Raw genomic sequence first — 12,832 nt, 5'->3', positions numbered from 1 at the left:
ACAAGTTAGTCATCATTTTTTTTCTTCAAAACAGATCATAACTTGTTTAAGTCATTTACATTTACTGATCTCAGTTCAATTCGAAAATTAAGACTAATTAGCCCTAATTAAGTGGTAGTTGGTCAAAGTAGTTCTTAAGACACTTCTTAACTTGACGGCTAGCTTTATGCAACTGGCCCCAGGCATCAGTCTGTCACCCACATGTCTTTGCATGATTTTATATAGACACAAGAGATTTAATGAGACAGTCTGTGGGTAAAACTTTAAATCAATTTCTGCATAGCAGTATCTTTATGCAGTATATCATCATGTTTTTTGAGTTCGCTAAATCCACAATTCTATTTACAAAAGTTTCACAAAAAAAATTATTGTAAAAATACATTAACATACAAATATAACAAATGAAAGTGACCCTCTGTTTTCAAACAAACAGTACGGGGGAAAAAAAACGTTTCATCCTATTTTCATTTGTTTTTCTCTGCAAACCCTTAAATATGGGTATTTCGGGCAAAAAGCTGAAATAATTGCATTTTGTGAAGGAATTTTGTTGAAAATCAGATTCAGAACAATTATCAAAATATAAACGGAGTGTAAACTTAATAAATAATGTTTTGCTTCAGTTTTTTATAAATTGGCCACCAAGAGAATAAACGTGGTATTACGATTACCATAAAAACTTTAAAGGTGCAGTGTGTAAATTTTAGTTGCATCTAGTGGTGAGGTTGCAAATTGCAACTAATTGAAACACATAGAGAAGCTACAGTAGCCACCACCAGATAAACATATCTTCGGAGACAACTTAGTAAAAAAGTTTGTCCGTTATGGGCTTCTGTAGAAACATGGCGGCACAAAATGGCGACTTCCATGTAAGGGGACCCTCGGTATGTAGATAAAAAGGTCTCATTCTAAGGTAATAAAAGCATAAGGGTTCATTATGAAAGGTCTTTATACACCCCTGATAATATAGTTTTGTAAATTATTTAGCATTTCTGTCAAAAGATCCTTTTAAAAAAATTACACACTGCACCTTTAATGGTAACATTTTTTCAGGCAAATGTTTTCTCTTAATTGACGAGATAACTCGTCAATGGTGGGCAAGGCTTTGAACCGGTTCACGGAACAAAAACTAAAACCATAAACGTTTAGCAAGGAACAGAAACGAAACCATAAACTTTCAAAAAATATATGTTCCAGAACAGAAACGTTTATTTAAAATAATGGTAACCGCGGTTAATACCGTATTTTTTTTTCGTTCTTTCGATTTCTGTGCAATACTCGATTCACTTCTGGTCGTCGTCGTCTGAGAAATGAGAGAAGCTTGCCTACTCCAGCCCAGAGCCAGCTCAAGTCTCTAATGCTCAATGATTAGAGGTAAATATTGTAGGCTATCAAGTATCTCAAGATGTTTGTTTTTTACAAATAAGTGGTGTAACGGATCGAAGTTGATCCCTGAGATCACGACCCACCGTTCAGCTTTCATGCGATTCGCGGATTAATACACAAATTTAAATATGGTGAAAGTTGATCATTTGAACGTGTTTCAAAGGCTTGCAAATGTTAACATTTAAGTGATTTTAAACCATTTAACCGCTAAAAGACGCTAAAGTGAGCAATTTTCTGTACGCACATGCGGTTGAATGTGTCCGGTCCAACTCTGCCCTTCAAAGATCAGAACTCTTTGGGGCGGTTTCCCGGACAGGGATTAGACTTGTCCTAGACTTAAACACTTTTAAAAGCCCTCCAAACTGAAAACAACTTGCACTGACATATCTTAAAATACATCAGTGCCGTTTGTTTTACCTCAAAATGCAAACAGGTAATGTTTTTAGTAAGACATGTTTGTTAAAACTAGTTATATTTCCTAATTAAACTAAGGCCTAGTCCTGGATTAATCTAATCCTGGTCCGGGAAACCGCCCCTTGATGTATAAACTTGAGAGAGAGTTGCCACACTGTGTCTCATACTGTAGTCCATTAAAATACATTTGGTGAATAAAGAAAAATGGACCACTTCATGTAAAAATGCATAACAGCTATAACAGTTTTAATGCAAGCTACAAAGTTAAAATGCATAACTTCTAACTAAACAGTTGTAAAATTAAATCACATAAAGTCCAATTTTACTGTTGTAAATTGTCATACAGTATGTATATTTACAGTAGCTTGTTATAATAACAATGAGCTGTTGTTGAGAATGTCCTGATCATGTTGAAGAGTGTGATGCTGAGGCTGTTAAAGAGGATGGTGAGGATGTTGAGGAGGATCCTGGGGTTGTTGGTTCCTGTGGTGATTGACGTGCTGGGATTGTTTCGTCTAGAAGATTTTTCACTTGCTCAGATATAATCAAGTTTTCAATATCTGTTTTAATTTTATGATAATTTTCTTCAGCCTTTCTTTTTGCCGTCCCTTGCAGTTCCATCTCTACTAAAGTTATTGCCTCATCCTCATATAGGTCTTCATATAGAGAGTTAATTGCAAATGCGCTTCCAGGAGATGTCAGGCTCTTCAGGAAAGAGGATTCAATGTTTGGATGCTCTGGATGTACCATGGTGATGGATAGTGGTGCACATGTGATTTACTAGAAGGTCTCTTAAGTTATAACCTACAGAAAAGACACATCCTCTAAGTTCACTCCTCCCCTCATTGTAGATTGCATGTGAACTTTGTGTGTGTGTTGAGGAGGGGGGTAGGTGTATGTGGTTTACAGGGACATGATAGGTAAATACAGTTTTACATTCTATGGCACCTGTAATGCATTTAATAATACTAATAATATATTAAACATTATTTGGAGGGCCCCTGGTAATACCACTAAGGGACCCCAAGGGGCCCCGGACCATCTATTGAAAGACCCCTGCTCTATGTGGTGCCTGTTTTACTTCTGTTGAGTAAAATGCAGAAAGCCTGTGCCACCCTGCATGACTTTTGATGCTTTACCTCAGGCTCCTTAGGGGCTTTCTTCATTACATATTGTTTGGGCTTCACCTCCTGCTCCTTTTTTGGGGGGGCTTCTCTTCTGGTTCCTCTGTCTGTGGATTCTGTTCCTGCTCCTTTTGAGGGGCATCTCCTCACTCTGTTTGGTTTTATGGGAGCTTTCTCCCTAAAAGATAGGCCCCTCCTTCTACCTCATATCATGCTTTCTGCTGCTTCTCTTCCTCCTTCCTTTCATCCACACTTCAAAAATAAAAGTTCTGTCACCTTTAACTAACCCTGTTGTTATTTTAATTGCTTATGATGACTTTCTTTCGTGCAAGACAAAAGAAAATGTGATTTTTCTTTTCATTTTCATACAATAAAAATCAAGTGTCCTAAAGTAATAACTTTGTGTGAGGAACAGAACAAAATGTATTTTACTGTATGCTGAAAATTAACTTCCAGTCTCATTCGTGCTTCTGTTCAGGTCAGTACTTGTGTCACTGCATTTGTGTCAGGATTGGTCATTAGAGAAATGTGTACAATGCTTAACCTGACTGACATCAAACCTGCAACACTTTGAGGCTTCATGAATTTGTAGGAGCGTAAATGAAAATGACAATAACAAATAAATTTTAATCATAATAATGATTCAATAATGATTTAATAATTTATTAAATAATCGCCTAATAATTTTTCAAGTTTATGTGACTATTTTTGTATTGATTTTGAGTCAAAGTCTTCATGTAACAGTGTAAATACATACTAAGAATAATTAATGTCAGAAAAGGCAAACAGAAGTTAGGGTTAGTGTAATCATAATTTATTGTACATGAAACATACATCATCAACTAGTATAAACGGTACATTTCTATTATAATAATTATAATAAATAGTACATTTCTATTATATAAGAAATATTATAATATCTGCTGCAAAATAAGAGTGCAAACTAGCAGAGTTGTTCTTTACATCATTTGTTGTTCAACACTGCTGTTCTGTGCTAATTCATGTGTTGTTAATTGTTGGATATAAACCAGCAGTTACTTATCTGTCACAGGTCATTTATTCTCAGGCTTTAGCAGAGGGCACAGTTGAATATCAGTGAACATCTGCCCTTTTTTATCTCGCCTTGCAAACACATTACGTCCGGCTGTGGTTCAACAAACATCCTGTTTATTTTAAACTCATACAGATAATGATGATATTTGACCTTAAGCACACTATGATCATTGTAAATAAATAATTTACATAACACCTCTGATGCAACAAAGTCACTTCTGGATCTCTTGCTGCAAAAATGATGCGTTCTGCAATTACACTTTTAATTAAAAACATTCAGTCTGTCCCCCACACCCACATTTCTTTGCACAATTCTGATCGTGGGAAAATACTGAAGAAGCTTTGATTTGAAGCTCTGATGAGAGAGAGTGACAAAACCACAGACAATGTGGGTGAATGTAACTCTGACATAAATGTAACTCTGTTATATATAGTAATTATTTATAAGAATTAATTAATATGCAATTATGCAATAGCTGTGATCTGAAATTATTATGTTACCGAAAATTGATTTGATTTGCAGTATGGGTTTTATGGGTTTCTGTGCGACTCAAAGACATATTTAATATACAGTATTATTTTTTTTTTTGAGTTTCCAGATGTTTATGCAATCTAAAAATGGCTCGATTATTTTTGACCCATAATGGGTAAATATTGGACAGAACACATGCTGGGTTAAAATTGTCCCAATGCTGCTCCAAGTTTAGAGGATCATTTGCTCCCATTCCGACGTCGTCTCTTTCAGGGAAGACCTTGCATTTTCCAACATGATAATGCCAGACCACATACTGCATCAATTACAATGTCAAGTTGCTGGGGAGGGAACTGATGTTGTTCGGGATGCTGCAGAAGTTGCTGGAGAGGAAGCTGAGGTTGTTCGGGAGGCTGCGGAAGTTGCTGGGGAGGGGGCTGAGGTTGTTAGGGAGTCTGCGGAAGTTGCTAGGGAGGGGGATGAGGTTGTTAGGGAGTCTGCAGAAGTTGCTAGGGAGGGGGATGAGGTTGTTTGGGAGGCTGCGGAAGTTGCTGGGGAGGGAGCTGAGGTTGTTCGGGAGGCTGCGGAAGTTGCTGGGGAGGGGGCTGAGGTTGTTAGGGAGTCTGCGGAAGTTGCTAGGGAGGGGGATGAGGTTGTTCGGGAGGCTGCGGAAGTTGCTGGGGAGGGAGCTGAGGTTGTTCGGGAGGCTGCAGAAGTTGTTGGGGAGGGGGTTGTTCGTGAGGCTGCGGAAGTTGCTGGGGAGGGAGCTGAGGTTGTGTCGGGAGACTGCGGAAGTTGCTGGAGAGGGGGCTGAGGTTGTTAGGGACGCTGCAGAAGTTGCTGGGGAGGGGGACGAGGTTGTTCGGGAAGCTGCGGAAGTTGCTGAGGAGGGAGCTGAGGTTGTTCAGGAGGCTGCGGAAGTTGCTGGGAAGGGGGCTGAGGTTGTTCAGGAGGCTGCAGAAGTTGCTGGAGAGGGGGCTGAGGTTGTTAGGGAGGCTGCGGAAGTTGCTGGGGAGGGGGACGAGGTTATTCGGGAGGCTGTGGAAGTTGCTGGGGAGGGAGCTGAGGTTGTTCGGGAGGCTGGGGAAGTTGCTGGAGAGGGGGATGAGGTTGTTCAGGAGGCTGCGGAAGTTGCTGGGGAGGGAACTGAGGTTGTTCAGGAGGCTGCAGAAGTTGCTGGAGAGGGAGCTGAGGTTGTTAGGGAGGCTGCGGAAGTTGCTGGGGAGGGGGGGCAAGGTTGTTCGGGAGGCTGCGGAAGTTGCTGGAGAGTGGGCTGAGGTTGTTAGGGAGGCTGCGGAAGTTGCTGGGGAGGGGGCTAAGGTTGTTGGGGAGGCTGGAGAAGTTGCAGGGGAGGAGGCTGAGGTGATTGAAGAGAGAGCAGAGTTTATTTGGGTAAGTTTTGAGTTAAGTGAGTCAACCTTTAAAGTGATGAGTGATAAGTTTGTTGAGGATGAAAGATCTGAGGTGATTAAGTTAATCAATGAGATGAAGATTCAAACCATATAAATAAACCAAAAGGCAGATGATAAGCCAATTTAATCCTGGTTGTAGATTTGCAGTAACATAGGATACATCAAATTTACTTGTTGTCAATAATTCAGAGTGATGCAGAATAAATCCAAACATAACAATTTATTTGCCAAGTAAAACTTTATACAATTAAATGATTAGGCTATAAAAACATCAAACACTCACGGAGCCCAATGTGCATACCTGACAATGACAAACGTAAAGAAACCCCATGGGTTGCATTATTGAGTGAAGTTTGCTTAATTTATTGTTACAGTTTATCATTGAATTCTGTTGTTTTGTGAGTGAGTGAATCACTCACTTCTTAACCTGCGGGCAATGGCAGATAATGCTTTCTTGCCCGCCGGGGGGAGGGGGCCTTCCCCTAAGTGCCTGACGACACGTAAAAACTATAAATAACATCATCATCATCATCATGCAGTTTTATTTTTTGCTTTAGCTGATTGAGCAATTCTTTCTCGATTGAGTAATCCACACCGACAGTAGGTGGTGGCATGTGGTCCGACTCCTGACACCTGTATGACATAAAAAATACAGGAACATATAACTTCTTCTGTTTCAAAATGAATCGGAGAGTAATGCAGAAAGCATACAAATAAATGATGATCAAAATAAGAACAACTCTTAACTGGATGAATTCTATTACTGCAACATAAGCAGCCTACTAGCGGCTACAACCACACTCTGTTAGTTTTGTGGTCAGGTCGGAGCACACAAACCCGCTACTTGCAGCCCCATGTGCTACCTTACCTGCTCGGTTGACATATGTTTCCAAATGACTTTCTGCATTCACCGGTTCTGTCAATAAAACTGATGTGTATTGTCCTGACCACGACAAGGCTATACAACAACAGTTTTTACAACACTGGTAACAGACAATTGTGCTTTTTAACCACACGGGGGAGCTGTAAGTCAGTCTTACATTTTGTTCAAGAAAAATAACTGAGTAACCCAGTCACCACAATAGTCTTTCCACACTTAGCAGGCATGCAGTAATGAAACGGAACATCCATCACAAATTGTCAGACATTTATCGTTCTCTATTAATGGATGTTTTAAGGAATTTTATGCAACTCTTTATTCTTCCAATTCTTGTAATAACACACATGATATTAATAAGTACTTTAATAGCTGTAATCTTCATTCTTTTGTACTAAAGGATGAGAAATGTGTCATGTTTAGGAAGCTCTGACATAAAACAATTTGATTCAGATACTGTAGCCTGTATTTGGTAATACAATGTGTTTGTGTGGTTTATGGTTTAAAAAATACATTATTTTCCACATACCGTACTTTTTTGTAGCTCCAGATTTCCTTCTCCTCCTGAAACGCACAGTTTTTGTACAAAACTCATCGATTAAAAAGCACTGTGTCCCTGATTGGCCACAGATTTACGTTGGAGATGATAACTTGCGTCATCGTTTACTTTGGGGAATGTACCTTTTGCATATCGTTAACATGTATACACATTTACACACCAAAGGAAATGAAAAATCATAAATCAGACAATATGTCCCTTAACTTGCATTAACTAGATTCTGAAGAATTTTTTTATGTTATTCATTCATATAATAACCATTTATATTTAACAGTAACTAGTGATGTTTGTTAACATTTTCTACATACTGAACAGAGCTTAAATTCATTGCTTTTTCCTATTCTCTTTTAATTCACAGGATAAATTGGCCGATAGTGTAAAAAATGCTGTTATTGGCTTTATTATTATTATTATTATTGGCTGTTATTATGCTATGTTTTTCTAATTTAATGCTGACACAGGCAGAAATGGCCCACATTGGGTCATTTCTTATTTGAGAAATACTTCTGATAACAAGAAATACAGAAGCCACACACAAAACCTTGTGGACTTTAACTTGTGAATTTAACTGATTTTTGGAAAATCTGATGATTATCACACTACAAATAAATGTAATCAGTCAATTTACCATTGTGTAAGTATTAAACTGCACCAGTCGCAAGACCTGGATGAACGTGCTTTCAGTTTTAAAGGTGACATAGAATGATTGAACGGTGTATTTATCCTTGTACTGTGATGTGACATGTAGACAAAAATGTTTTTGTTTGGGGTCTGTAATGCCTTAGAAGCTTCCTAAAAACCTCTCTCAGATAGCTCTATTAGGATGGGGGATTTTAAACAAGTGGTTTTGCACCAATTTGGCTCCCCCTACTGGCTTAACTTGCAATCTCATTACTGATTGGCTGACTTTGCTGCCACTCAAAAAATGTAGCCAATTATTTGGAGGGGCAGTTAAATGCCTGTGATGTCATAAGCATCAGATTTTCAAATTGGGACCTTTTTTGGCTAACATTTCTAAAAGAGGAATTTCTATGAGACTGAGATGTTTAGCATGTCTAGCACTTTTTGTATGTTTGTGAATGCGGGTAGACTACCATTATTCAACAAAGACAAGGTAAAAATGGTTTTTCATTCTCTGTCCCCTTTAACTCTTGTTATAGAGCAATAACAGACCTCAAAATTCATGACTGACTGATCAAAATCAAGTATTTCAAAGAGCCATTTAACCCCAGTCAGAGTTGCCTCAGAATGTTAACACACTTTATTCTGAGTACTACGAGTCATCTTGACAGTTGCCGTTTAATACAAATACACTCAATATAAATGCCTTTCTAATAAATTTGATCTGCATGTTTGTCTTTTTGTTTTGGCTTAAAGTCACAAAAGGAAACATAATTTTTGCCATGTAAAATGTTTGCATTTTCTTTCAGATGAACTAATAAAATATTTGAAATATTTGCATCTTTAATCTTTCTATTAACCAAATGTTCTCTAAAGCACATATGTTTATCAAATATATTTGCTTCAAATATGCTTAATCACGGCCTCAGGCCATTCAGAAATACCAGTTTGTTGACAGAATCCACCACATCAAATTTGCCAAACAAATGTGCATAACATTCAAATTTGTGTCCCTTCTAAGTACTTAGACCTCAAAACAACCTGAATGAAAGAAGTGGAGGTTTTGGGGTTTGGCAGTAAAAGAATATCAAATTTGTTAAATACTAATTAATAGACTAAATTGACATTTGTGAAATGCATTTTCAATTACTGACTAAATAAACTGCAATTTTTTATTTTTGGGTGAATTAACTTAGCTTGACTAGCTTAGCTTTTCATATGGTTTAATCAAGTAGTTTAATCACACTGAAAAAGCATTTTAAACCCTTTAACCTCTTGTCCAGTTTCCTTAATTGAGACATGTTAGTACAACACAATTTTTTCTTCACATGTTATCATCTTACTTGATTAATCTGAATTAGGACTACATTAATAATTTGATTGAACAATAAGAGTGTTCTTTTATGCATTTGTAATCAAGATGAGAAGAGGAGGAGACTTGGTAATGTATAGTATTCTGGGGCCGGATTCACGAAAACATTCTTAAGACAAAAAATAAGAAAGTTCTTAAGATAAATTATAAGAAGTGCGTAAGAATGTTCCTAAGTGCAATTCTCAAACATTTCTTAAGAAGTTCTCAATTTTTTCTTAAGAATATCTTAAATTTGTGTCTTAAGAATAAAATGACAAGCTTTTAAATTAAGATACCCTGCTGAGGTAACAATACACTTATCCATTAATCTTTTGACTACCTTGCGATCATTAACGCGATACAAACGAGTGATGCATTAAGTCTACTACAGGATGTTATTCGCTGTTGTAACAGAGGCCAGCTACAGTATTAAGGCGGTGCGGTGCATAAATATAATTTCATAATGTCCCAATCGGTCCGTCATGCGGGTCGAGCGCTCTGAGTGTGCGTGCTTCACTCTCCGTGCCCACGGCTTTCGTCTCCCGCGACCCGCGCTCACGCCAAGAGACGGATGCGGAGGGTGAAGTGTCCCCGCCGTTTCGGAGCCCTCGACTCACATGACGGAGCGATTACCGGTTCGCCTCCCGCTTAGAGCGACTTTCAGCTTTTAAGTAATTTCACAATGAATGTAGGCTATTACGGAGGAAGTTAAATGTTTGTTAATATTAATAACACTAATACTTATTTGTGTTTCATGACATATTACTGAGTAAGCCATTAAACTTCATTATATGAGTGTGGAATTCCTCTTTAAACTAATCTATGTGAAGTAAACTGATTCAATTGCCATTTCAGACTACAAAATACAACATGTCACATTTAAAACAATCACATTAACTTATAAAACGTCTTACATTTTGAGATTTAAGACTACTGTAAGGTTATCCTAACTTTAAGATGTTATTTAAGACAGTTTATTTTTCGAGAATTGGAATTCTTCTTAAGTTTTTTCTTAAGAACATACTTAAGAAAAAAAATAAGAACTTTCTTAAGAAGCTTTTTTGAGAATACAAAATATTCTTAACTTTTTTCTTAAAGGAACAGTATGTAGGATTGTGGCCAAAACTGGTATTGCAACAACAAAACTTGTGGCTAAAACTGGTACTGCAATCACCCAACTGGTGGCCAATACACAACATGACAACATAAACATCAGTTGAGGGCTGCAACTCCACTTTTTAAATGACAATATCCTGACCGGACCACTGTTATCAGTGATATAAGTATTTGAAATGAAAATGATTTTTTAATGTCTAGTGACATATCAGGGCCATTTTATGATTAATTGATATAAATTTCTTACATACTGTTCCTTTAAGCTTGAATTTAAGATAAAAATGGCAGTTAAGAAGATTTTTCTTCTTAAGAATGTTTTGTGAATCCGGCCCTGCTCTGTAAAGAGTTTTGTGTTGGTGTTTTGAAACATTTAATTGTGCTGATACTAGCACATTTGCTTATAGATCACAGTCTTACTGGAATCTGTCATTGCATAATGTTGTTTTGTTCAAAAGGCATTACATTAGACAAGTTATACCAGAAACAAGAAGGCATTGAACATGTTCCTGCCATGATCTGATACAGTAGCTTCTATTGAGCATTGTTTACAAGTGTGTGTCAGTGTAAGTTTCCAAGGTTCTCTGGTTACCCCCACAGTCCAATTACAGTACATGCAGATTAGGAATTACTACTGTACATTGTTCAGGTGTGTGAATGTATTTGTGTACGTGTGTGCATGTGTTAGTATTTGTGAGTGCCCTGCAGAGGACAATCAAGTTTAGAGAATGCATGCAGTTCACCGCATTCCAAATTATTATGCACATGCCATTTTTGTTTATTTTTCCAATACACTCAGTAAGTTTACAAATTTTATTTTACCCTCAACACTTATATGACAGTGTGTATGTTATTCTATTAAATGAAATAAATATGTCAAAAGATACTTTAATACTTTGAAAAATATACAAAATACGCTGTTCCAAATTATAATGCACTTTAACCAAATTTATAATGGATTATAATAATCCAAAAACAGATCTCTGTCAAATGTTGCATGGACACAAAGCAAACATTGTCCAAAAACAAACACAATGTAAAATAAATAATGTATTTAAACACGTAACATAATAATGAGCATATCTTTGACATGACTTTAACTCTCCCATTCATTAAACTTGTAAGTATACAAGAAGAAGATTTGTCTTTATTTCACTTAAAGACGCTATATTTCATCCCTAAGTTGATGTTTCGAATTATAGTGCTATACCTCACAGATCTTTTGTATAATGATGATCCACACGCTAGTAATAAGACTAAGGTCAGAGGATGATGGTGGTCACACCTTAATTTCTTTCTTATTTTATGCCCATATTAATTAAAATAGTCGGTGATGCTTTGTGCAGATTGTGTATTATCCTCCATGAAAGTAAATTTATTTCAGAAGACATGGTTCCTTTGTAAAAAGAAATTCTTTAAGGAACCCTGCTTAGCTTCTAGATGTCTTTTTGACACCTGCAGGGACCCTAAAGGACCCCTACCATCTTTCTTCCCAATATTCCAGTCCAAATCATTACGCTGCCACCTCTCCCTAATGTTACAGTCTTGTTTGAATGGTGGCTATTCACTAACAATCCAGAATGGCATTCATCTACATTATACAGTGTATTATGCATGTCAATGAAAGTCTTCTTGTATTCTGAGCTCACAGCAAATGTTTCTTTCTGCAAGTTTTGGTTCGGGGGAGTGGTTGAAATACAACTTTATGCACTAAAGGATCCCTTATTAAAGGGGCTATTGGTATTACAGAGACACCAACAGGTTTACATATACGTGTTTGCTTCTTAACTATGGCTTTTTATTGCTGCCTTTTCCTAATTTTTTCCAAAAAAATAAATAAAAAGCCTTTAGTCAAATCTGTACTGTGAACTCATAAATCATAAATAACAGTTTAATCATTTCTGTTTAGATCCACCCAAATATAAATTGTTATAAGAATTAATTTGCTTTTTTAAGATAATGCACACTTTTTGTCTTTAGAAATATATTTTTTCATACTCATATTGTAGGAGAACTACAACTTGCTTAATAATATGGAACAGCATATTTTTATATCTTTAAGGTATCTTTTAACATTTAAATTTCATTTTAAATAGAATAACATCCACACTGTCATAAAACTGGTGAGGAATAAAAATTTCTAAACTTACTGACTTAATTGGAAAAATAAACAAAAATGGCATGTGCATAATAATTTGGAATGCGGTGTATAATTTAAAAAAGATGCCTTGATGAAAATTAAGATCTTATATACAGAATACAACCCTCTGCTACTGTATTCTCCAGACATCTTAAATTCTCATAACAACTTTTTAAGGTTAAGAACAGACATGTGCAAAGTTGTGTTTGAGTAATGGCTCAATGAAGCAGAACAATGATCGGGTTATGACTTTTTTGTCAAATTTTTTTTAAATTGCATTGACAAAACCTTATTTTCACTGCTATTAATGACT

This window comes from Paramisgurnus dabryanus, chromosome 15, assembly GCF_030506205.2.
Source record: "Paramisgurnus dabryanus chromosome 15, PD_genome_1.1, whole genome shotgun sequence".
In the NCBI taxonomy this organism is placed as follows: domain Eukaryota; kingdom Metazoa; phylum Chordata; class Actinopteri; order Cypriniformes; family Cobitidae; genus Paramisgurnus; species Paramisgurnus dabryanus.
This window is presented reverse-complemented; position numbering follows the sequence as displayed.